The sequence below is a fragment of the Mobula birostris genome, chromosome 6, assembly GCF_030028105.1.
Source record: "Mobula birostris isolate sMobBir1 chromosome 6, sMobBir1.hap1, whole genome shotgun sequence".
NCBI classification, from domain to species: domain Eukaryota; kingdom Metazoa; phylum Chordata; class Chondrichthyes; order Myliobatiformes; family Myliobatidae; genus Mobula; species Mobula birostris.
This window is the reverse complement of record NC_092375.1, coordinates 178,571,848-178,598,446: the sequence shown is the minus strand read 5'-3', so window position 1 is coordinate 178,598,446 and position 26,599 is coordinate 178,571,848. Positions and strand designations below refer to the sequence as shown.

The window sequence follows — 26,599 nt, the reverse complement described above, 5'->3', positions numbered from 1 at the left end:
GAAAAATGAATGGTGGCAAATGTTATTCCTTTGTTCAAGCAATGTATCATGGATAATTCTGGGAATTATAAACAGGGTGTCTTAAACATTGGCAGGGAAACTATTGGAGAGGATTGTTACAGGGAGGATTTACAAGCGGTTGGAGAAGCATGGCCTGATTCGGAATGATAGATAGATAGATATACTTTATTAATCCCAAGGGAAATTTGGTTTGGTTACAGCCGCACCAACCAAGAATAAAGCGTAAATATAGCAATACAAAAACCACCAACAATCAAACAGCAAAATGCAAACTATGCCAGATGGAAAATAAGTCCAGGACCAGTCTATTGGCTCAGGGTGTCTGACCCTCCATGGGAGGAGCTGCACGTTCGATGGCCACAGGCAGGAACGACCTCCCGTGCCGCCAAGTGTTGTATCACGGTGGAATGTGGCTGAAGTCCAACAGTAAAAAGTTCAATATCCAGTCTGCAAACACGTTCCTCGATTGTAATATACCCCGGACTGCACCATCTGTTGTTAACCAGATCAGTAAGCACCCAACTTCTTTACGCTTACCGCTGTCAGTGCACTTCCGGTCAGCCGGAACGGTATTACCCACCGACCTCCTCTTCTCCATAAGTCTCTGTTGTCTCGACCCAATCCTCTTTCCTCGACATGGATTTGTGAGGGGCAGGTTATGCCTCACAAGCCTGACTGACTTTTTTGAAGAAGTGATAAGATAAATTGATGAAGGTTGCAGTTTATATGGATTTTGGTAAGCTAGGTTCATTCAGAAAGTCAGGAGGCATTGGATCCAGGATAACTTGGCTGTGTGGATTCACAATTGTTTTTTCAACAGAAGCCAGAGGATAGTAGTAGATGTGATGGTGATTTTCTTCAGGAATCTGTTCTGGGACATCTGCTCTTTGTGATTCTTATAAATGACTTGGATGAGGAAGAGGAAGGGCGGGTTATTAAGTTTGTAGATGACATGAAGATTGGTGGTGCTGTAGGTAGTGTAAAAGTTTGTCATAGGTTTCAACAGGACATTGACAGGATGCAGTGCTGGGCTCGGAAGAGGCAGATGAGCTCAAATCTGGAAAAGTGTGAAGTGATACAATTTGGAAGGTTGAACTTGAAGCTAGAATACAGGGTTAATGGCAATCTGGAGGAACAGAGTGATTTTGGTTACCCACATCCATAGATCATTCAAAGTTGCCATGCACATTGACAGGATGGTTAAGAAGGTATATGGTATGTTGGCCTTCATTAGTTGAGCAACTGAGTTCAGGAGCCATGAGATCTATAAAACTTTGGTTAGACCACACTTGGAGAATTGCCTTCATTTCTGGTTTTTCATTATAGGAATGAAATGGAAGCTTTAAAGATGGCTCAGAGGAGATTTACCAGGATGCTGCCTAGATTAGAGGGCATGTTTTAGAAGGAAAGTTTGAGCAAGCTAGGGCTTTCTTCCTTTGAGTGAAGGAGGATGAGAGGTGATTTGATAGAGTGTATAAGATGATAAGAGGCATAGGTAGAGTGGACAGTTGGCACCTTCTTCCCAGGACATCATGGCTGCTACAAGGGGGCATAATTTTAAGGTGGTTGGAGGAAAGTATGTTGGGGTGGAATGTCAGAGGTAGGTCTTTTACACAGAGAGTGTAAGTGCATGGAATGCATCCAAATCATTTATATAAATTACTAACATCTATGGTCCTAGCACTGACCTCTGTGACACACGACTGGACACAGTCCTACAGTCTGAGAACCAACTCTTGACCTTCCTTGAACACTTTGCTTCTCATCACTGAATTAAAAGTGCCATCCCCCCGCCGGATCCTATGAAACTTAACCTTCCAGATTAGCCTTCCATGATGGACCTTGTCAAAGGCCAAGACAACATCCAGTGCCCTATCCACATCTACTCTCTTCCTCAAAGAACTCCAATAGATTTGTTAGACATGACTTCCCATACACAAAGTCATGCTGACTGTTCTGAATGAGATCCTGTCTTCCCAAATATTTGTAGATCTTGTTCCTCAGCATTGATGTCAGACTAATTGGCCTGTCATTTCCTGGCTTGGTTTTTTGCTACCCATTTTAAACAATGGTACCGCATTCATCACTCTCCAGTCATCCAGAATCTCACCTGTAGCCAGAGATAAAGCAAAAATTTCTGCTTCCATAATTTCTTCTCTTGCTGGAAAGCCTTCAACACCTCCACCTTGCTAAATTTCCATCTTGTCCAAATTCCCTCCGTTTCTTTAGCTTCCATCATTTTCTTCACAATAAAAAATGAGGGGAAATATTCATTGAAATTTCACTCATTTCCTTTGGTTTCACACACTGGCGGCATGTTGACCTAATTCTTGCCCTAGCCATCCATTTACTCTTAATATACATCTTATACGTATAGAATCTCTTGGGATTTTGACTCACTTTTCTTGCAAGATCCTCTCATTTGCTCTTTTGCCCTCTTAGCTTGTCACAACCAGGGATTGTTTAAAAAAAACAAAAGATTCTTTTTTCAGTTAGTATGTGATTGTATTTTCCCTGTGTAATCTCGTGGGTAATGTCACAACCTCGGCTCTCAGGAAGTGACATGAAGGAGTCAGGCCACAACAGGAATTAGAAACAAAAGATATTTATTAAATTAAAGTTAACGTAAAAGGGGAAAAGGTAACGTTTGGTGTGGTAGTGCTGGCTGCAGAATGGAAGAGAGAGAGTGGGAGCGGCCTTGTTTTTAAGCAGTCCCAGCAGGTGCCGGTAATGGAAGGGTAATGGCAGGTGTCTCAGGGAACTGCAACAGGGATTAACGAAGAAACACTGGTCAGGAATTAACAGGTATGCTCTGTTCCTTGGATTGATTACCTTTTATGTTTAATGGTTTCTCTTTGGACTATATCTGGTTTTTCACTTTGTTTTGCAGGTGCCTCATTTGGTATCTTGGGGATAGTTAAACGCTGTTTGTATTTATCACTTTTATTCTATTTGAGGTAGTTGAATTAGCACAGGAATTTGTAGTTGTTGTCTTTGGGGGTTATTGCTTTGTCTGAGTTCTTGTTAGATTCTGTAATGAGTCTTTTGTTTTGGTTGAATTGCCAAAGTCTCTGTGATTCCTGCACTTGAGCTCGCTAGTGACCTTGACATAACTTCTCTCTTAGCTGCACCCCTGCATTTGTACTTATGAGATTCACTAGTTCCTGTTTGCTTGTGTGCAGTATCTGCCTCCCTCTTTTTCTTAACTAGAGCCTTAATATCTTTCATTAACCAGAGTTCCCTAAACCAGCTAGCCTTGCCCTTCACCAGGTTAAAAATACCAAGATCTTGGGAGCAGTTTGCCCTCCTGCTGAAATTCCAAAACACTGTGATGAAGTACTTTAGTCACAAATCCACAGCCTCCTCAGATAGGATGTATCCAGGAGCTTGGTTATGTCGTAATTGTGACAATCTTTAAGAAAGGAGGCAAGCGGACTGGTAATTAGTGGGGAGTCTCTGTGGTCATCACTGGTATTTTTCTTAACCACTTTCTCCAAAAGCTGAGGAACTGCTGCCAGAACCACAATGTGATCATTACCAAATGACACTTACAAAAAAATTGCAGGAAGCAGCACCACCACTAAGTATACCCTTCCTTGATCTCATTTAAGTCTTTGACTTCATAAATTGAGAGGGACTGTGGAACACCCTCCTCAGACTTGGCTGCCTGCTGTAAGTTGTTTGCTTCACAACAGCATACAAGCCATGATACTAACTAATCTCTGTAAAGATACGTGCCTAACAAGCCTGTACTATTACCCCACTTTTCTCAGTCTTTCTGTACGTGTTATTGCACCCCATTTTCAATAAGCATTTTATAGGATTGGAGCTAGTCTTCAGACCTATTGGGAATTTGTTCAACCCGCAGTAAATATACATACCCCAGAACCACAGCTCCCTAACCTCAGTAGTTGAACTGAAGTATTTTCTTGTAACTCTGCCAGTCAGCTACATTATCCTGCAGAGCCCTGCATGAAGTTTATTAATGTTCACCTCAACCTATTAGGGCATAATAATATATCTTCTTCTGGGAGTTCATTAATAACTTACCTGGGAACTCTTTTCCAATGTCCTCACACCATTACAAAAAAACTCCACTTTCAATGTCATGCCCTCTTCTCATTACTACCAAGAGGGAGGAGGTACTGGAGCCTGAAGACCCACACTCAAAAAATTTAGGAATATTTTCTTCCCCCTGCCATTGGATTTCTGAATGGTCCACAAACTCATGATCACCACTTTGCTATTCTACCTCATCACAGATTATTATTTTTAAAATTATTGTTACCTATGGTAGTTTGTTAAGTATGCACTATACTGCTGTCAGAAAACAACAAATTTTGAATCTGATTCTAATTGAACTTTGAATGTGATTTGAAGAGTATGTCTCTTGCAGAAAATCATTTACATCATTTATAATGAATGATTGCACTTAAAAAGTCTACATTAATTTCACAAATTCCCTTTACGAAATGCCCCTTCATTGAAGGATTTCAATCCAACTTTTTGAGTGGACTTTCTCATTTATCCTTTTCATACTAGTTTTCTCTCATGTAAAGCTGAACATTATTCTCATGATTTGTAGGCCTCAGAGACTGTGGGACCCTGACATCTGTAACAAATCTTGGCAGCTTGGAGCTCAGTGCTTCATTCCAAGTTGTCAGGAATTTAACTTCCAGCCATCTCTTCTTCAATTTTTGGCTAGACTAACAGCACCTCCTCCCACTCTGCTTTCATTAAGAACTACTTTTAGTTCTTTTGGTTTGGCTGGCTCCATCAACTAAACAAGCTGTGCCTGATTGTGGGCCCTGGTACCTTCTTTAAGGCTTTTTACCCCTTTTCTTGGCTAATTAGCTGATAGAGAATATTTATTGACATAATAAAATACTTCCCCCAAGAATTTCTGGGGTTTCCCATGCTTATTGCAGACCTGTATCACATCCAGACTTAACTTTTCAGTGTCAGCTTCCTGAAGAGTGATCGTCAATGGTAAAGCTCTGTATAGAGCAGGCGTTTTGTGTGTAAAAGCTGCCAAGTGTTGCTGGGTTCAGTAGGGGGTCACTAGTACAACCTCTATGCATTAAACCACTGAAGATACAGGCTTAGCTGTGAATCTTGTCCAAAACTTCGAATGTTTCTAAACTCTCTCAAAAACCTACATAAACAGGAAACACATTGAAAATTACTTTAATAAGAAAAAAATTTTAAACATTTAAATGCAAATACTTGAAGATATTTAAATTATGCAACATTTACCTTGATCCCTTTTGTCACTTTTCTTTCAAATTGATGGAAAAACTGTTTGAGGCAGATTCTCCAGTATCAGTGTTGGGGAATTATTGGTAATCCTTGCTGGACTCTGAATTCAATTTCAATTGGAAAAACTTAACACTGATTGGCCAGCCAAGTTCTGGATTGCTGTGTTTGTAATGCCCATGCATGAGCTCCAAATTCAGTCACACTGTTGCCAGCTCCTACTGTCATTGTCCTGCTGCAGAATTCACCACCCCTCTGCTTGTGAAGCCACTGTTGTCTCACTATTGTCAAGACTTTAAAATAAGCCACATCTCTATTCAGAACAAACAGCTCATCTTCCAAATGGTGTCACTATGAGTTGCAAACAACACGTTTTTGGTGACATGCCAAATGCTTCAACCAATTACGAATCAAAATGCCCAATTTAATGGGACAATAGCAAATGAATTGGACCAACATCACCTCAGCAACCATCATATAAAGGATAATTCTTACAAAAAGGCCTGAATAAAACAAGCCGAAAAGACCTCAGTCTTTGAAAGCCAGAAGTATGTATTTAAAAAATGAGCTCCATTCCCCTTAAGTAGACTATAACTGTACAGAGCCACAGAATTTTGCTTTCTGATAGCATTGAGCTCCCCCTTATGGCAAAGATGTGATCAAGTGCTCATCCTGTGCAGCAGAAGAAAATCAAAAGCTGGAAATTGGAATTACAAAGCACATAAACACTCAACAGGATGGAGAGCATTTGGGGAAAGAAAAACAATTTTAACAGTTCAGGTCAAATATTAATTCTGACAAAGTAGCTCCAACCTGAAACATTAACTCCTTTTTTAAAATAATATAGCTTATCCTATGCAGGGGGTCAGCCAAGGGCAGGGAAAAAAACAACCCATTCTCCCATGTTAAATCATTGGTTCATACTGACATTTGGAGTATGATTTTTTTTTCTGTCACAGGAATACCAGGTCGAAATGGACCCAATTTTTGTTTCCTGTTTTTGCTGCAAACACGAGGAAATCTGCAGATGCTGGAATTTCAAGCAACACATATAAAAGTTTCTGGTGAACGCAGCAGGCCAGGCAGCATCTATAGGAAGAGGTACAGTCGACGTTTTGGGCTGAGACCCTTCGTCAGGACTAACTGAAAGAAGAGCTAGTAAGAGATTTGAAAGTGGGAGGGATAGAGCCAAGAGCTGGACGGTTGATTGGCAAAAGGGTTTTAGAGGATCATGGGACGGGAGGCCTAGGGAGAAAGAAAGGGGGAGGGGTGAAGCCCAGAGGATGGGCAAGGAGTATAGTGAGAGGGACAGAGGGAGAAAAAGGAGAGAGAGAAAAAAAGAATATATATATAATAAAGAAATAACGGATGGGGTACGAGGGGGAAGACACTTCACCTGTGAGTCGGCTGGGATGATATACTGCGTCCGGTCCTCCTGATGCGGCCTTTTATATATTGGCGAGACCTGGCACAGACTGGGAGACAGTTTTGCTGAACACCTACGCTCTGTCCGCCAGAGAAAGCAGGATCTCCCAGTGGCCACACATTTTAATTGCACGTCCCATTCCCATTCAGATATATATATCCACAGTCTCCTCTACTGTCAAGATGAAGCCACACTCAGGTTGGAGGAAGAACACCTTATATTCTGTCTGGGTAGCCTCCAACCTGATGGCATGAACACCGACTTCTCTAACTTCCGTTAATGTCCCTCCTCCCCCTCGTACCCCATCCATTATTTATTTATTTTATATATATATGTATTCTTTTTTTTTCTCTCTCCTTTTTCTCCCTTTGTCCCTCTCACTATACTCCTTGCCCAATCTCTGGGCTTCCCCCCTCCCCCTTTCTTTCTCCCTAGGTCTCCTGTCCCATGATCCTCCCATATCCCTTTTGCCAATCAACTGTCCAGCTCTTGGCGCCATTCCACCCCCTACTGTCTTCTCCTATCATTTTGGATCTCCCCCTCCCCCTCCCCCGTCCCACTTTCAAATTTCTTACTAGCTCTTCCTTCGGTTAGTCCTGACGAAGGGTCTTGGCCCAAAACGTCGACTGTACCTGTAGATGCTGCATGGCCTGTTGCATTCACCAGCAACTTTTATGTGTGTTCCTGTTTTTGCCATTCATTTACTGACTGCAGGTTTGGCTGCAAGTGGCTTCTTTTTTAATCCTTAAATGCCTGTAATGGCTTCAACCCTGTCCACTCTTCAGTGAAGATGAGATCTCCAGCAAGATCAGGAGCTTTTATCTGCAATGCAGAGTAGTTAGAATCGCTGGCATTAACAAAGATAAAAGAATTTAAACTGCCTACTCCCATCGACCTGCACATACACCATAGCCATACCATCGAATTACATCTCCAAACCTCTTTTAAACACTGGAATAGAGCTCGCATGTACCACTTGTGCTGGTGGCTTGTTCCACTCTCTCACAACCCTTTGAGTGAAGAAGTTACCCTGTGTGTTCCCCTTAAACCATACCATAGAAACCATAACCATAGAAACTACAGCACAGAAACAGGCCCTTTGGCCCTTCTTGGCTGTGCCGAACCATTTTCTGCCTAGTCCCACTGACCTGCACACGGACCATATCCCTCCATACACCTCCCATCCATGTATCTGTCCAATTTATTCTTAAATGTTAAAAAAGAACCCACATTTACCACCTCGTCTGGCAGCTCATTCCATACTCCCACCACTCTCTGTGTGAAGAAGCCCCCCCCTAATGTTCCCTTTAAACTTTTCCCCCCTCACCTTTAACCCATGTCCTCTGGTTTTTTTCTCCCCTTCCCTCAGTGGAAAAAGCCCGCTTGCATTCACTCTATCTATACCCATCATAATTTTATATACCTCTATCAAATCTCCCCTCATTTTTCTACGCTCCAGGGAATAAAGTCCTAACTTATTCAACCTTTCTCTGTAACTGAGTTTCTCAAATCCCGGCAACATCCTTGTAAACCTTCTCTGCACTCTTTCAACCTTATTTATATCCTTCCTGTAATTTGGTGACCAAAACTGAACACAATACTCCAGATTCGGCCTCACCAATGCCTTATACAACATCATCATAACATTCCAGCTCTTATACTCAATACTTCGATTAATAAAAGCCAATGTACCAAAAGCTCTCCTTACGACCCTATCTACCTGTGACGACACTTTTAGGGAATTTTGTATCTGTATTCCCAGATCCCTCTGTTCCACTGCACTCCTCAGTGCCTTACCATTTCACTTTTCACCTTTCACACTTAATCCATGACTCCTAGTTGTAGTCCCATCCAACCTCAGTGGAAAAGGCCTGCTTGCACTTCCCCTATGTATACCCCTCATAATTTTGCATACCTCTATCGAATCTCTTCTCAGTCTTCTACATTCCAAGGAATGAAGTCTTTAAGGTTATTATTGACAAATATAAAATTTACCTCTGCACATATACTGTTTTATCATTTAATCTATTTTAGCCAGCTCTTTCTGCCTTAATAGTTCTGTAATTATCTTCATTAAAGGAGCTTCAGGTCTAAATATCCTATTCTCAAATCACAAAATCCTATTACATTATGATCACTCTTAAGCATGAAAAGATCTTAAATAGGCTTTTCCCTGATTGGTTCCATGATCCACAATGTAGAGAGGCGGGGCATGTTTTCTTTGTAGAGGGAAATGCTGAGGGAAGATCTGATGGAAAATAACATGATAAAGGGACTGAAGAGAGTGGATAACGGGAGGATGAAAAAATTAAGGACTAAAGTATAAAATAAAAGGAAAAGAACTAACAGTTACATGACGAAGAAACCTTTTTACACAACATGCATTTGGGAATGGTTGCTTGCAGATGTCATATGTGTTATGCTTTGTAACTTCGAAACATTAACCTGATTCAAAGAAAAACAAGAGAGCTGAGAGATATGAGCTTTAAGTTTGTTCTTTATTTTTAAGCAAGGTGTGTACATATCACATGGTAGTGTGATGACATATGCAATTCACATATTTATACATATAATCCATCATTGAAATATTTAAACAAACAAGAATGCTTAATCAACTTATATATATATATATATATATATATATATATATATATATATATGTGTTGTTGTTGTTCGTCCATCGTTGACGTCGATGAGGACCTCGACACCATAATGATGGTGTTGAGACCAGCGCGTGATTTGGATTTAAGTGAGGGAGAGTTGCGCAGCGTCAGCCTCACTCTCTCTTCCCAATTCCCATCTGGGTCCAGTGGCAAGACAGAGTCTAGACGGCTGGGGATGGGACTAGGCGCAGTGGATGACCAGGACGTCTTCTGTGTCTTGTCCTGCTCTACACGTTCCACGACACTTGCACAGACCGCCTTCTTGACCGTTGGACCTTCCATCGGTCTCGTCCGCTCAATCTGCCGGAGTCTGCCTTCACATGCTGGGATAGACAACTCCCTATCTCACTGAGGGTTTGAGACCCGTCGGCTACCTTCACCTGGTTTAGCCAGCTTGTTGAAGCCGTTGCCCGGGGTGTGGCCGCTGTCGCATGCAAACAGCTACGGGGAGCCACAGGTGAGAGCTGAGTGCCAGGTGGGGACCAAAGGTGGACTAACTGCCCTGAAAAGGACGCGACATAGTCCCCCACCAGAGGTGCTACCCCTCCCTGACACCCCATACACCATATATATATATATATATATATATATATATATATATACACACACACATACACACACACACAAGATTACTAAAATATTGCTGAAATATTAAACACACTACAAGGTATGCAGGTCCCGTTATGGCTGTCAAGAGGGATTTGGAAAAAATGTTGAGAAATATATTGCAAGCATTTGTGAGATTAATAAGTAGCACTTTTAACCCACACCAACTTTGGGCATATCAGAATCAGGTTCATTAATCACTGACACATCATGAAATTTGTTGTTTTGTGGCAGTAGTACAGTACAATACATGAAAAATTACTATGAGCTATAATAGGAATATATTTTTTATAAGTGCAATAAGAGAGCAAAATAGTCCAAGTAAAATGTATTATCAAAATTAGTATATGTTACCATATAGTACATTGAGATTCATCTTCTTGTAAGCTGTGAGGTAGTGTTCATGGGTCCATGGACCATTCAGAAATCTGATGATGGAAGGGAAAAAGCTGTCCCTAAAACATTGAGTGTTCACCTTCAGGATCCTAATCCTCCTCCCTGATGGTAGTGATGAGAAGAGGGCATATCATGAACGGTGCTTCATGGTGAATGCTGACCTTGTTTCAGATTCAGATTTATTTATCCCATATTCATTGAAACATAGAATGAAATGTGTCATTTGTGTTAACAACCAACACAGGCTGAGCATGAGTTGGGCGCAGCTCATAAGTGTCGCCATTCATTCTGGAGCCAACACCATATGCCTGTAATGTTCAGCAGAGCCAACACAAGCAGCAACAACAGAAAAAATGACCTCAGACTAATAAGGGCAAACCTCCCTCTCACCCACCCACTCACACACAAGGACAGTCATCCAACCCCAGGACAGGCTGCCTTCAGGTCTTCAGCCTCTAGTGGATTCGCAGACATTGGGCCACCAACACCTTCAGTGGATTCACACATTTGGCCATCAGGCCTTGACTTCCAGACTTCCAACCAACCTTTGGGCTTTGATCTTCGATATCAACCCCACAACTCGCTGATGACGGGACCCCATACTCCAGGCCTGGAACACCGGATGCCGACGATGGGACTCTGAACTCCAGACCTCAAACTCCAGCTCGCTGATGACAGGATCTTCTACTTCAGTCCTAGAATTCCGGTCTTGTAGGCTAGTGTACCTGGGGGGCTTGTGCTTCCTGCCCTCATGGACCTCCAACTCCAGGACCTGCCAACCAGGGGTTCTCGCTGACCTGTGGTCTTCCTCCATAACACATGCTGGCCCAACATCTACCGTTGGACAATGGCTATACTGTATGTCCACTGGCCTTCGAATGCAGAGTGGAGCCCTAGACTCAGACTGACCTTTAAACCCCCTCAATCCCTGTCCCTAAACCCTAGCTTAACCCCTAACTCAACCCTCTGTTCCCAGAACCATCTCTAGGAACCTAAAAAAATAAAATAAATTGGGCCAAGATGTTGACAGAGACCACAGCTCGCCGCCATCTTGAGACATTGCCTTTTGAAGATGTCCTCGATGGTGGGTAGGCTGGTGCCCATGATGGATCTGGCTGTGTCTATGACCCTCAGCAGCATTTTCTAATCCTGTGCTTTGGTACCTCCATACCATTTGGTATGGAGTCACATAGACCCTGCTTTCAGGGTTATGGTACTTGTGAAAATTGGTATGTATTATTTAGAACAGCCCCTCAAAACACTGCAGGCTTTATATTACATTGTATTCAAGACTCCATTTCTTAGGGCACACCAAGTCTCCTGTTGTCCCTTACCTTAAGTGCCGTACATTACACCTATACTGCACAATTTGAAATACCTTTAAATATTCTAATTAACACAGTCAAATCCAATGAGTCATCTGTGAATGAATGATCTGACATTTGCATGTGAACTAACAATTAATGGGCCAGGCATCATTGTGAACTTGTGCCACGTGGAAATGAATGAAAGAGAGTGAATTCTAAATAAGGGTTCAGCACAAAATCCATACATTGCCTCCCTATGCTTCAAAAATAAAAGTAAACTTCATTTAATTAGAATGTATTGAAATGGTCAGTTTTAATATAAAAATCCAACAATTTTCTAGAACATCTTGAGTATTCAGTGTCAACTTTGGGCTTTAAATGGATTTTCTGTTCAGACTTTCATGCAATATGATATTCATTCATCCAATGCAAATGCAGGAATGTCACTTATTTTAACATGTCCACTCTTGTGTTATTTGCTTTTGGTAAACTGCCCACTCTTTTCAGCGTTCATAAGTTTTTTAAAATGTGAATTTGGAATGAAGGTTGCACATTTGAATTTCACTTATTTTGGTCTCCCGCTTTAAAAAAAAACAAGAAACTGGTTTTAAAACAGGAATACAGCTGATTACACCTTGCTGTGTAAAAATCTAAAGAACATTTCTGTCCTCAAACACCCACTTCCCAAAGTAACAATATGCATTGTAGCTGCTGTGGAGAAGACAAGAGCCTACAAGGAGTTCCCAGATTACCTACTTGCAGGCGTATACTTTAGAAATTTTCCTGCACTTTTCTTCAGAGAGCTCTTGATAGAATATATCTCTGACGACTTTGTAGAAGTAAGATTTTCACAGATGAGCATATTTGTACGTCCTGCCCCAATTTCACAAACATTCTCAAAGGTCAGTAATGAATATAACAACATTTCTAGTCTTCAAGATTTTGCTACCAGTGGTGTCACTGCTGATATGCCCATGGAATGAATATCTCAGCAGCTAAATGATGAGAAAAATGCACGTAGTTGTATCACATACTTGTATTTGAACACCCTGCAGCCAACATCAGAAGAGTGCTCCCAAATACTGTATAATGAGAAAAGGAACAAGCTAACATGATTTGTTCTCATTCTACTGAAGCTGTGCAATGATGGTTGTCGTGTGGAACTTTTGGCTCCAGTATACGTTAGCACTGGTGGAAATATGTGCTGCGTGATTGGTAATTAACTTGGTACATGCCTGACAGGGGAAACGCTTCAGGTGTATTACCTGGTCCAATTTTCTGATTGCCTGATTGAAAGTCTGCTCGCTGGTCCGTGAGGTTTACTCATCTCTTCACCGAATTGTGGCTGTGGCCTGCAGCTATCACAGTGTGGACTCACTTTATGAACTTCAGTTCTGGATGCTATTTGCTTACTTTTATTGTTTGCATGTTTTTTTTCTCTCTGCATGTTGGGTGTTTGATGGTCTTGTTTTATTTTAATGGGTTCTATTTGGTTTCTTTGTTTTGTGGTTGCCTGTGAGAAGACAAGTCCTTAGTTTGTATAAATTATACTTATTTTGATAATAAATGTACTTTGATATATGGTGAAATCCATTCTGGTAAAAATTTTAAAAAATGAAGCACCAAAGGGCTGAGTAATTGGGTGGGACAGGAAGAATCCTAGATTACAATCACCTATTCAAGAGTGTCATTGTCTAGACAAAACTGACAGACATATATTGTTAACTTTATCCACTCACATTCCTTTGCTTGCATTCTTGATGTTATTCTATTTCATAATTATATATTGCAAGAATTTGAAATATGTCTTGCTACATCTTCTATCCATCGGAATTACAATCAGACTACACCAACTTCACGAGCAATTTCCATTGAATGGTCATGTATTCTAAAGCAAAGTATAAACATGAAACAATAACTCTTAAACACGAGGAATTCTGCAGACGCTGGACATTCAAGCAACACACATCAAAGTTGCTGGTGAACGCAACAGGCCAGACAGCATCTCTAGGAAGAGGTACAATCGACGTCTCGGCCCAAAACGTCGACTGTACCTCTTCCTAGAGATGCTGCCTGGCCTGCTGCGTTCACCAGCAACTTTGATATGTGTTGCCTGAAACAATAACTCTGTAAATTCTGATGTAGAGTTTTTTCTTCGTCATTGTGTTAGAACAGCTAATTGAGGAAATATAGACACAAAAATGTGTTTTTCAGTATCATTAGGGTTAATTGTATCTTTGCCACTAAATACACCTCAAACTTCATATTAGTAAATCAACAAACTTGGTTGTGTACATTAATTCACAGGAATTTCCAAATCATCTTACAACCAATAAATACTTTTTATTTTACAGGCAAAAACAACAGCTACAAATGTTTGTATTTTATTGCACAAGTTTAAAAAAAAGCATAAATGATGTTTTGGTAGTGACAGCAATGGAAGTAAATCTTTCAGGATGATTAGAAAGACCCTGTTTTTATTTCACAAATTCAAATCAATTTGTGTTTAATTGTCATCCAATGATATATGAATACCGATGAATACAGCCAAACGAGACAGTGTTATTCTGGGGCCAAGGTGTGAAACACAGTACCAGCAGTCGCACAGCATAAAGCACACGTAGCAGGTACAAGATAGCAAACACATGTAAGATATCAGTAGAGTACAGCCAAGCAAAACAAAATAGTGCGTACCCAGTGTCCATGAATGCCGCAGAAATCTGCAGCTGACCACAAGACGGCTTGTCTTCTGCCGAGAGGTTGCTGGAAGCTGCACTGATGCCCGCCATACTGCCCATAGTGGAGTGTGCTGGCTCTGATACCTCTCTCCTGGAGGCTCTAAACAGGCGACATTGTGGCTTGAAGCCCTGAGTCTATGAATGCCACGGAAATCTGTAGTCAACTGCAATACCTCCTGTCTTCTGCGAACAAATACTGTGGGGTTCACACCGACTCCAGTGTGGATGCCGAGTTACACTCCCCTGGTGGAGCGCACAGGCTTTGACGCCTCCCTTCTGGCGGCTGTACACAGGCAACACCGCTACTTGTGGCCTAGTTCTCACTACGACTGAGGCCATGCAGCTCCCCTGCACGTGCAGGATTGTGTGCAGATGTGGTAGTTACATTAAAATGGACATTGTAATTCTATCAATCTTATCTATGCTACCAAACTAACTGCTGCCATAGGTGATCTGAGCTGTTGCAAATATCCAAATCAACATTCTTAAATTAATAAAATGTATATGTATGGAAAAAAAGTATTTGGTTCATACCTATAAAACATAGCTGTTAATTTATGTAAGTTTTTCCCCATTTTCCAAAAACTTAATAGTTGCATCTATAGAAACATTTAAATTTGATAATACAGTCAGGACGTAAATTCACTTTCCAGAAAACCCAGTGATTCTCCTTGACAGCAGTGTCTGAATGGGTAATTGTGCATTACAGGAATTTGATTGTGTTTGGAGCAATATTGAAGAAACATCAATGTTACTAATTGAAACTCAGAATCTGTTTTGACTGGAATTGATTGGCTTCTTCTAGGTGCTGCAAGAGGTTGTTAAATGTATCTTCTGAATAGGTGGGACCTCTTAGAAAATTTGAAGAATGTGAGAATCATCGTGAAGTAGTGGGGGAAGAAGAAGATGCCATTATGCAACTTAGGGTCAAATGTCTGAACTTCTTTACGAAGCAATGATTATGGAAACAGATTTAGATGTTCTGTTGTATTTGCTCTGTGTTACCTGCTGCAGACAGATATGGAACCCAATATGTATGAAGAGAATATAACTTGTCATTGGCAGTCAAATCCATAATGGGGCTGGACTGCTTTAAGCTATTTCCCAGATACTATATATTTATAATTTCACATTTGTTTTATATAAAGGAGCAGCAACTTTAGTATTAACAGTTGTTCAATGTTGACCTGTCCCCAGTCTGACTCTGAACACAGGAGCTCCTCAGTGCTGTGTCCTAAGCCCCCTCCTTTACTCTTTGTGTACCATGACTGTGTTGCTCCCACAGCTCCAATCTGCTAATTAGATTTGCCGACCATACTACATTGATTGGCCTTATCTCAAATAATAACGAGGCACCCTACAGAGAAGAAGTCATCACCCTGACACAGTGGTGTCAAGTAAACAACCTCGCCCTCAATGTTGCAAAAACAAAGGAGCTGGTTGTGGACTACAGAAGGAATAGAGACAGACTAACCCCTATTGACATTAATGGATCTGGGGTTGAGAGGGTGAACAGCTCTAAGTTTCTCAGTATCCATGTCACCGACGGTCTCACATGGTCTACATACTGGCTGTGTGGTGAACAAAGCACAACGGTACCTCTTTCACCTCAGGGTTGAAGAAGTTTGGCATGATTGCCCAAATCCTAAGGACTTTCTACAGGGGCACAATTGAGCGCATCCTGACTGGCTGCATCACTGCTTGGTATGGGAACTGTACTTCCCTCAATCACAGGACTCTGCAGAGAGTGGTGCAGACAGCCCAGCACATCTGTAGATGTGAACTACTCACTATTTAGGACATTTACAGAGATAGGTGAGTAAAAAGGGCCTGAAAGATCATTAGGGATCCGAGTCACCCCAACCACAAACTGTTCCAGCTGCTACCATCCAGGAAACGGTACCACAGCGTTAAAGCCAAAACCAACAAGCTCCAGGACAGCTTCTTCCTCAGGCCATCAGACTGATTAATTTACACCGATACAATTGTATTTCTATGCTACATTGACTGTCCTGTTGTACATATGTACGGATCTTTACTCCTCATGTATGTGAAGGATGTAAGAAATAAAGTCAATTCAATTCTCAGACGGTATAGGGATGGAGAGAAGGGTTAAATAATAAATGGGATGGCATCTCATCCCCACTCCACCCTTATACACATGCATCTATGAAAACATCACCTTTTATTGGCTGTCAATTATCGAAGCATCTCAGTGTCCTATTGAGGAGTAGTGGTAAAGCAAGTGAGGCTTCTGACTCCTCACATTTAATGGCTCTTTCATCACTTCATGTGGATCACAGGAAATAGAAGGTCTTCCCAAGCCCTCTAAAGAAGACCATGGTCTCCTTCTCAGGCCTCCAGCACTTGCCCTTTTAGCCAAAGTTCTCCCAGGCATACCTGGCCATTACTTCCTGCCACTTACCTTCTCTAGTGGCCATTCTCTCCACTTAACTGGCTGCTTCGCAGGCTCAGGAACTTCAGAATATTGATAATGTTTTGTATTTAAGAGCATCTCCTCTGCGTCCCTGGCCTTCCCAAGTTATTTGACCATTTTCAGCTTCTCTCTGGGTCTCCCTGTTTTTCTGTAATTTTCAGAGCTTCTATTTTGTAAAGCGACCATTTGGGCATTCAGAACAGAATCAGGGTGCCTGCTGCTTGGAATTCATTCTGTTACTTATTGCACGTGACAGAAGCCATCAACACACTTGTCATGTCAGAGCACTTCCCTAGGAGACGACTATATCTTTAGTTTGAAAGGATTTTACTTGGTGAATATTTATCTTAGCATTGGGTAGAAAGCAAAGACTTTGGAAGTTTTTGTGTGTGCCATAATGTTATTATGTTGTAAAACAGAATGCCCCTCCAAGTTTCCAGAGAGTGGCATTAGACAATCGCTTTTCTCCGAATACATGCCAGATGACAGCACAACATTAATCATGCATTCCAGCAGAGCATTGCCTTGTACTGTAAGAAGCAGGTAATTCAGGTTCTGAGCAACATTTACAATGACTGCGTCATGTTCAGGGAGTAATGGGTTGCATGGAGGTTGAGGCCTCTGTACACCCTTAACTTTGAGCTCTAGGATTAAGCGCTATCAGTCAGCAACTTGCATGATAAGAGCCTCTTTTTCAGCAGTGATTCAAAGTAATTTCTTCCCACTCCTCTACCTTACCATAGCCTTGACATCCACCCTGCCAGATTAAATAAAATTCAAATGCTTGCTGCCTGAAAATGAACTTTAATGGCAATTTGGAAATTTTGCATCCATGCATACAACTTTCAAAGGCTTCAGATCTGTATGGCTTCACATCTTCAGTAACAAGAATTACTTAGTCTTTTTTTTTCCCTAGTGCTCTTTTCACTCCTACCTGGAAATTTTGCATCCATGCATACAACTTTCAAAGGCTTCAGATCTGTATGGCTTCACATCTTCAGTAACAAGAATTACTTAGTCTTTTTTTTTCCCTAGTGCTCTTTTCACTCCTACCTATTTGGTCATAGATGGATCAATTTACGGTGTTTTTCCTTCTTCCTGTACAGTTCCTCAAGAATTGTATGCCCCATATATCTCATGTCTACATTGATCTTCAGTGACATTTTCCCAAACCTTTCAGGTTCAGCTTGCAAGCTAGCAACAACAAGGTCTATTTCTACCTCTCTCGACCCTATGTTATCGTCTCAAATTTATCATTATTACTTATCATTTAGCAACTTTTGAAAGGATAATGCCATTGTCTTTTGCCTTTGCTATAAACTCTATTCCATGATACAATCAAGTACTGTAGTTTACCACCTGAACTACAAACCATTTATCTATTCCCACATCAAGGTAATCTACTTCTATATCCATGCATGTTGGTTTTTGCTCTTGTTTAAAATTTATCTACTGTGGAAAGTTTAATCTTGTTTCGTTAAAACAATAGGTTCTCAGATCTGACTCGATGAGACAGAAAAACACCAACACCAATTATCTACTTCGAAAGACAAAACTTCATTAATTAGGGCAGAAAAGAGCAAGCATTAAAATACTTATCTAGGCATGTGCGGGTCCCTCTCACTTCAGCATACTACACGTTCTGTGGTCTGTTCACAACCAGCCCGAACCAACTAACCTCAAGCCAACCGATTGCTCTATTTTATGCTGTTCACACTGACATGAAATGCTGCATTAAGTGGACCAATACATAGCACCATCTCAAACCACAGAGTCAGCACTCGTCGCAAGTCCCACTGGTTGTGTTCATCATGTTCCCATGGATGTTCCGACAGTATTGCATTCTCATGCCGTATTTCGATAGTAGTAATCAATGCTCCTGTAGTCAGTTCTGCTACATTCAAGGCCACAGTAGTAGTGAGACAACTGACAAGCATAAAGATTAATCCTTTACAATACATCTGTGACAGGCTGGTGGTGCAGTGGCATCAGCACTGGACTTCGAGCTGAGTGGTCCTGAGTTTGAATTCAGTGGCTCCTTGCACACTTCCCACCTGTGCTAGGTTGAGCATCAGGCTAGCAACTCAACCTCATAAAAAACTGACAATCTGCAAAAGAAACGGCAAGGTTCCTGCCTGATGTGTCACAAGGTGCCGAGAGGAATAACAATAACAATCAAAGTAGCCTTGTTACTTCTAGGTAACTCTGCTCTTAGTCTTTCAAACCGTCTTTTATCTGCCACCATCTATAAATATGAACATCCAAACTCTGTATCCCACATCTCTAGGAAGAGGTGCAGTCGATGTTTCAGGCCGAGACCCTTCGTCAGGACTAACTCGTCAGGTTAGTCCTGACGAAGGGTCTCGGCCTGAAACGTCGACTGCACCTCTTCCTAGAGATGCTGCCTGGCCTGCTGCATTCACCAGCAACTTTTATGTGTGTTGCTTGAATTTCCAGCATCTGCAGAATTCCTGTTGTTTCTGTATCCCACATACCAACTTTCAACAAATCACCCGCCCTGAGGAATCATCAGATTGCGTAGAGGGAGAGAGAGTTTAAAAGAAGTAAGTGGGGGCAGTTGGCACATTTTGCATGCCATATTTCCAAGGAGTCATCGGATTGCATAGAGGAGGAGAATGTTTAAAAGAAACAAATGGGGACAGTTGGCACATCTTGTGTGCCACAGTCCCAAGGATTCATCAAATTGCGTAGAGGGAGAGGAGTTTAAAAGAAGTGAGCAGGGGCAGTCGGCTCATTTTGCACGTCTCTGTTCCCGAGGAGATATGGGATTGTGCATAATTAAGCCCTTGGCAAGGACCAATAAAAAAGAAGCTAGCTTTAAGTGGAGTGCCATTGTATAAGTGGGGAGTTGAGGTTTTGGGGAAGAGAGGCTTAGGCTGTAGGTAGATTTTTTTTTGTTATTTATTCTCCCTTTCATATTGTACATTTAGAGCAGTGGGGATGCCAGACAGGATAGTGGAATGCTCCTCTTGCAGAAAGTGGGAAAGCAGGGGACCTCCAACGCCCCTGAGGACCACACCTGCAAGAAGTGCATCCAGCTGCAGCTTCTGACAGACCATGTTAAGGAGTTGGAACTGGAAATGGATGAACTCTGGATCATTCACGAGGCTGAGGAGTTAAAAGAGGGAACCTATAAGGAGGCAGTTACTCCATAGATGCAGGACATGGGTAACTGGGTGACCATCAGGAGGGAGAAAGATGACAGACATCCAGTACAGAAAACCTCTGTGGCTGTTCTCCTCATAAACAGGTATACCATATTGGTTACTGTTGGGGAGGAGGAGCTGGCAGGGGAAAACCACAGCAGTCAGGTCTCTGGCACTGAGTATGGCTCTGTGGCTCAGAAGGGGGGGCAGTGAGGGTGGAAGAAGAGGTGAGCTGTAGTGATAAAGGATTTGTTGGTTAAGGGAACAGAAAGGAGGTTCTGTGAATGAGAATGAAACTCCTGGATAGTTTGTTGGGTGCCGGGATCTTTAGCTTTCTTAAGTGTGATCAAACAGTTCAACACGGGGCTCAGGAGATGGTGCATAAGGGAAGGCTTCAGACTTTTGGATCACTGGGCTCTCTTCCAGGGAATGTGGGACCCGTACAGAAGGGACGGTTTGCACCTGAGCTGGAGGAGATTAATATCCATGTGGGAAGGTTCGCACGGGGTGGGGGGAGGGGTGGGAATCAGAGCACCAGAACGGTCAGTGGAGTGGTTGTGGAGAAAGATGTCGTTAAGCCTACATACAAAGTCAGGAATCAAAAGGTTGAGCATGATGGGAGCAATGTTCTGAGCTGCATATAGTTCAGTACAAGGAGCATTGTTGGAAAGGTGGATGATCTTAGGGCATGGATCAACATGAGGAATTATGATATTGTAGCCATTTGTGAGACTTGCTTGCAGGAGGGGCAGGACTGGCAGCTCAGTGTTCCAGGGTTCTGTTGCCTTTGATGAGGTAGAGCAGGAGGGGTTAAAGGGAGAGGGGTGGCATTACTAGTCAGGCAAGATGTCACAGCACTGCTTGGTCAGGAATGGATAGAAGTGGGGACTAAGAAAGGTATGTCAATGTTAATGGGATTATATTATAGAACACCCAACAGCCCTCAGGATTTGGAAAAGGAAATTTGTAGAGAGATCGCAGATTGTTGTAAGAAACATAATGTCGTGATAGCAGGTGATATTAACTTTACACATATTGGCTGGGGCACCCATACTGCAAAACAGCTGGATGATTAAGAGTTTTTCAAATGTGTTCAAGAAGGTTTCGTTAATCAGTACATAGAAGTCCCAACTAGAGAGAATGCAATACTAATCTTCTATCAGGGAATGAGATGGCGCAGGTGACAGATGTTTGTGTCAAGGAGTACTTTGCATCTCATGATAATAACGCCTTTAGTTTCAAGGTAATTATGGAAAAGGATAGGTCTGATTCTTGAGTTGAGATTCTAAATTGGAGAAAGGCTGATTTTGATGGTATCAAAAAGGATCTGGCAAGTGTGGATTGGGATAGGTTGTTTTCTGGCAAAGGTATAATTGCTAGGTGTGAGGCATTCAAGTGAAATTTTTGAGAGTACAGAGTTTGTCTGTTGCTGTCAGAAGAAAAGGCAAGGTTAACAGGCTTCTGGAACCTTGGTTTTCAAGAGATATTGAAGCCCTGGTTAAGAAAAATAAGGAGGTGCATAGCAGGTGTAGACAGGCATATAAAGTACTTGAGGAGTTTAAGAAATACAAGAGAATATTTAAGAAAGAAATCAGGAGGGCTGAAAGAACTCATGAGGTTGCTCTAGCAGACGAGGTGAAGGGGAATTCTAAGGGCCTCTTCAGATATATTGAGACCAAAAGGATAGTAAGGGACAAAATTGGTCGCCTGGAAGATCAGAGTGGTAGTCTATGCAAAGAGAGAAAAGATATGTGCGAGATCTTAAATTATTTTTTTTTTGCATCTGTATTTACTTGGGAGATGGACACAGAGTCTATAGATATGAGACAATCCAGCAGTGAGGTCATGGACCCTATACACATTACAGAGGAAGGGGTGTTTGCTGTCCTGAGGCAGATTAAGGTGGATAAATCCCAAGGGCCTGGCAAGGTGTTCCCATGGACCCTGTGGGAGCCTAGTCCAGAAATTTCAGGGGCCCTAGCAGAGATAATTAAAACATCCTTAGCCATGGGTGAGATGCTGGAGGATTGGAGAATAGCTAATGTTTTTCCGTTATTTAAGGAAGGCTGTATGAGTAAGTCAGGAAACTATAGGCCCGTGAGCCTGGCATCAGTAGTGGAGAAGTTATTGTAGGGTATTCTAAGGAACTGGATATAGGAGTATTTGGAGAGACAGAGACTGATGAGGGACAGCCAACATGGCTTTATGTGTGGTAAGACATGTCTCACCAATTTTATAGAGTTTTTCAAGGATGTTACCAGGAAAGTTGATGAAGAAAAGGCAGTGGATGTTGTCTACATAGACATTAGCAAGGACCTGCATGGGAGGTTGGTCAAGAAGGTTCAGTTACTTGGCATTCAAGATGAGACATTGGCTTCTTGGAAGAAGCCAAAGAGTGGTTGTAGATGGTTTCCTCTATGCCTGGAGGACTATGACTAGTGGTGTGCCACAGGGGTCAGTGCTAGGTCCACTGTTGTTTGTCATCTTTATTAATGATGTGTACGGTAATGTGGTAAAATGGATCAGCAAATTTGTGGATGTCACCAAGATTGGGGGTGTAGTGGATAACTATGAAGACCATCAAAGCTTGCATTGGTATCTGGACCAGCTGGAAAAATGGGCTGAAAAATATTAGATGGAATTTAATGCAGACAACTGGGAGGTGTTGGACTTTGAGAGGACCAGCCAGGTGATCAATACTCTTCATGGGTAGGGCACTGAGGACTGCAGTGAAAAAGAGAGATATGGGAATACAGAGGCATAATTTCTTGAAAGTGCTGTCACAGGATTTGGTACATTAGCCTTCATAAATCAATAAATTGAGTACAGGAGTTGGGATGTTATGTTGAAATTGTATAATTTCTGTGACCCTCTGACAGTGGTGTCTGAAAAGAGGATGCTGTCCAAGTTGCATGCCATCTTGGATAATGTCTCCCATCCACTGCATAATGTACTGGTTGGGCACAGGAGTACATTCAGCCAGAGACTCATTCCATCGAGATGCAACACTGAGCGTCATAGGAAGTCATTCCTGCCTGTGGCCATCAAACTTTACAGCTCCTCCCTTGGAGGGTCAGACACCCTGAGCCAATAGGCTGGTCCTGGACTTATTTCCTGGCATAATTTACATATTATTATTTAATTTTTATGGTTTTATATTGCTATATTTATACTCTATTCTTGGTTAGTGCAACTGTAAGGAAACCCAATTTCCCTCGGGATCAATAAAGTATGACTATGACTATGACTATTATAACACATTGAGGCCTAATTTAGGGTATTGAGAACATAAGAACATAAGAAATAGGAGCAGGAGTAGGCCATCTGGCCTGTCGAGCTTGCTCTGCCATACAATAAGATCATGGCTGATCTGGCCATGGACTCACCTCCACTTCCCTGCCTTTTTCCCATAACCCTTAATTTTCCTTACTAAGCAAAAATCTATCCAACCTTGTCTTAATATATTTACTGAGGTAGCCTCCTCTGCTTCATTGGGCAAAGAATTCCAAAGATTCATCACTCTCTGGGAAAAGCAGTTCCTCCTCATCTCTGTCCTAAATCTACTCTTCTGAATCCTGAGGCTATGTCCTCGAGTTCTAGTCTCACCTACCAATGGAAACAACTTTCCTGCCCCTTATCTATCCCATTCATAATTTTATACGTTGCTATAAGATCTCCTCTCATTTCTCTGAATTCCAGTGAGTACATTCTCAGGTGACTCAATCTCTCCTCATAGTCTAACCCTCCTCAATTCTGGAATCAACCTGGTGAACGTCCACTGCATCACCTCCAAAGCCAGTATATCCTTCCTCTCAAGTAAGGAGACCAGAACTGCACCGAGTACTCTCGGTGCGGCCTCACCGGTACCCTGTATAGTTGCAGCATAACCTCCCTTTTCTTAAATTCAATCCCTCTAGCAATGAAGGCCAACGTCCCATTTGCCTTCTTGAAAGCCTGCTCCACCTGCAAACCAACCTTTTGTGATTCGTGCACAAGCTCTCCCAAGTCCCTCTGCACAGCAGCACGCTGCAATTTTTTATCATTTAAATAATAATCCGCTCTTTCATTTTTCCTTCCAAGATAGATGACCTCACACTTACCAACATTGTACTCCATGGGTCTCGGCCTGAAACGTCGACTGCACCTCTTCCTAGAGATGCTGCCTGGCCTGCTGCGTTCACCAGCAACTTTTATGTGTGTTGCTTGTACTCCATCTCCCAGGCCCTTGCCCACTCACTTAACTCATATATATCTCTCTGCAGACTCTCCATATCTTCTGCACTCAATTTAGTATCATCAGCAAACTTAGATACTGTACACTACACTCGGTCTCCCCTTCCAATTGTTGATGTATATTGTGAACAGACATGGGCCCAGCACTGACCCCTGTGGCACATCGCTCATCAATGACTACCAAACAGAGTAACACCCATGTATCCCAACTCTCTGCTTTCTATTAGTTAACCAATCCTCTATCCATGCTAATACATCACCCCCATATTGTGTGCAGGTTTGGTCACCTAACTACAGGAAAGATTCAAAGCACATTTATTATCAAAGAATGTATAAATTATACCCTTTGAGATTTGCCTGCTTACAGGTGGCCACAAAGCAAGAAACCCGAAAAACCCAATTTAAAAAAAAACAAAAAGTGCTGCGCAGAGGAAAAAAACAACAAATCATGCAAACAATAGAAGCCAACAAACAGCATTCCTTACAAGATTGAGTCCCCAGATCCGCTCCTGGATCAGCCAGAGTAGGCCTGAGCCTCGGTCCCAGTTCATCACACCAGCGGGGCAGAAATGCACAGCAGGAAGATCAGCTGACAGTCCCGGTGCAATGGAGAGGGGAATGAACATTTGTGGGAGAATGAGTGAGATCAACTGGACCCTCGCCTCTGGTTCCAACACTTGGGCTTCCAGTTTATCTGGACTGGTGTCTAAATTGTCCAATATAAACAAATTTGAAAGAGTACAGATGTTGCCAGGACTTAAGGAACTTAGTTATAGGGAAAGTTGAATAGCATAGGACTTTGTTCCCTAGAACCTAGAAGATTTGACAGAGGAATACAAAATTATGAGGTGTAGCGATAGGGTAAATGCAAGTGGCAGTTTCCACTGAGGTTGGGTTAGACTGCAAGTAGAGATCATGGGTTAAGGATGAAAGGTCAAAAGTTCAAGAAGAACATGAGGGGAAACACTTCACTCAGAGGGTGGTGATAATGTGGAATGAGCTGCCAGCGCAAGTGGTGGATGCGGGGTCAATTTCAACATTTAAAAGAAATTTGGATAGGTACGTGGACGAGAGGGGTATGGAGGGCTATCGTCCAGATGCAGGTCAATGTGACTAGGCAGATTAATAGTTTGGCTTAGACTCGATAGGCTGAAGGGCCTGTTTCTAAGCTGTAGTGTTCTATGACTCTATGACCCCTCTGTCTGATATTGCGTATTTGTTCCTCACCCAGCAAAATCACAGCTTTAGAATTGCCATGTTCCAAAATCCCTCCATAGAATTTCCCCTCCTTTAATTTTCTAACCACTTCTAAATATACAGCTAATTAATTTCTCATCTTTTGGTGATTGTAGCTGCTTCATTATTGGCAGCTATGCCTTCAGCTTCTGGACCCTAAGATTAGCAGTTCACCCCCTCTCCAATACATTCATTCTCATTCCCCAAGAAGCTTTGGCCATTTATCTATTGACATCTGTATGTGGTTCTGTGTCTAACTTTTTTACTTCTTACCTCACATTATTATGTTTTAGTTAAGACAAAACATGAATGCAAGCTGTTAAATTTTTTTTATTCTGATGAGGATACAGTCATATGGCCTTTCTGATTCAAGGTAACATGCACAGAATCCACTTCACAAGTTCAATTCTCTTGAGGTGACAGATCAACTATCCCGAAACAGGCTGCCGCAGGTGGTCTGGTGCCGCACATGAGGCTGCTTAACAAGATAAGAGCCCATCGTTTTAATGTGGTAAAAACAGGAGGGCCAGCATTGTGGAGCCATGAGTGGCTGAGACAACTGCAACTTGACTGGAAATCCAACCACTATTTACAGGTCACATCTCCTGCAATAAAATCAACTGAAAGCGAATTAAGAAGGGTACTGAATGATGCCACAGCAGTGTTCAAGTATGGCATTGGAAAACTCAAACGTATCAAAGGTAAAATAGTGTTAAATGAAAATGCCACTCCCATGTTTTATAAAGCCAGTCCAGTTACTTATACCATCTATGATAAAGTAGCCAGTGAGCAAAATCACAGCAAGGCTGAAGGAATTCTTTTCAAAGCTGAGTGGAGCCCATGGGCAATGCTAGTGGTCCCACTAGCAAAGAAAAATTGGTCTATTAAGATCTGTGGTGCTTCATCATTAATCCAGTAGATCAATACCCTCTGCATAGGATAGAGGATATCTTTACAAACCTTCCTGGAGGGTAACTCACTTTAGCAAATGGACTTAGCTGAGGCCAACTTTCAGATGAAGATGAAAGAAGAGTCCAAAGTATTCCTCACCATAAGCATTCAAAAAGGGCTTTATTGCTATTATAGGATTATTTTTGGAGTGGCATCTACACC

General features: G+C 42.0%; 1 protein-coding gene across 1 annotated transcript in view; it reads left to right on the top strand.

Moving 5' to 3' along the window:
* The first annotated feature begins 2,777 nt into the window (after positions 1 to 2,777).
* Positions 2,778 to 26,599, top strand: part of LOC140199612 (activin receptor type-1-like) — a 148,255-nt gene continuing 124,433 nt past the window's right edge. Inside the window, exon 1 of the mRNA XM_072261970.1 lies at positions 2,778 to 2,826. The gene's annotated coding sequence lies outside the window, so the exon portion shown is untranslated. The remainder of the gene's footprint in view (positions 2,827 to 26,599) is intronic.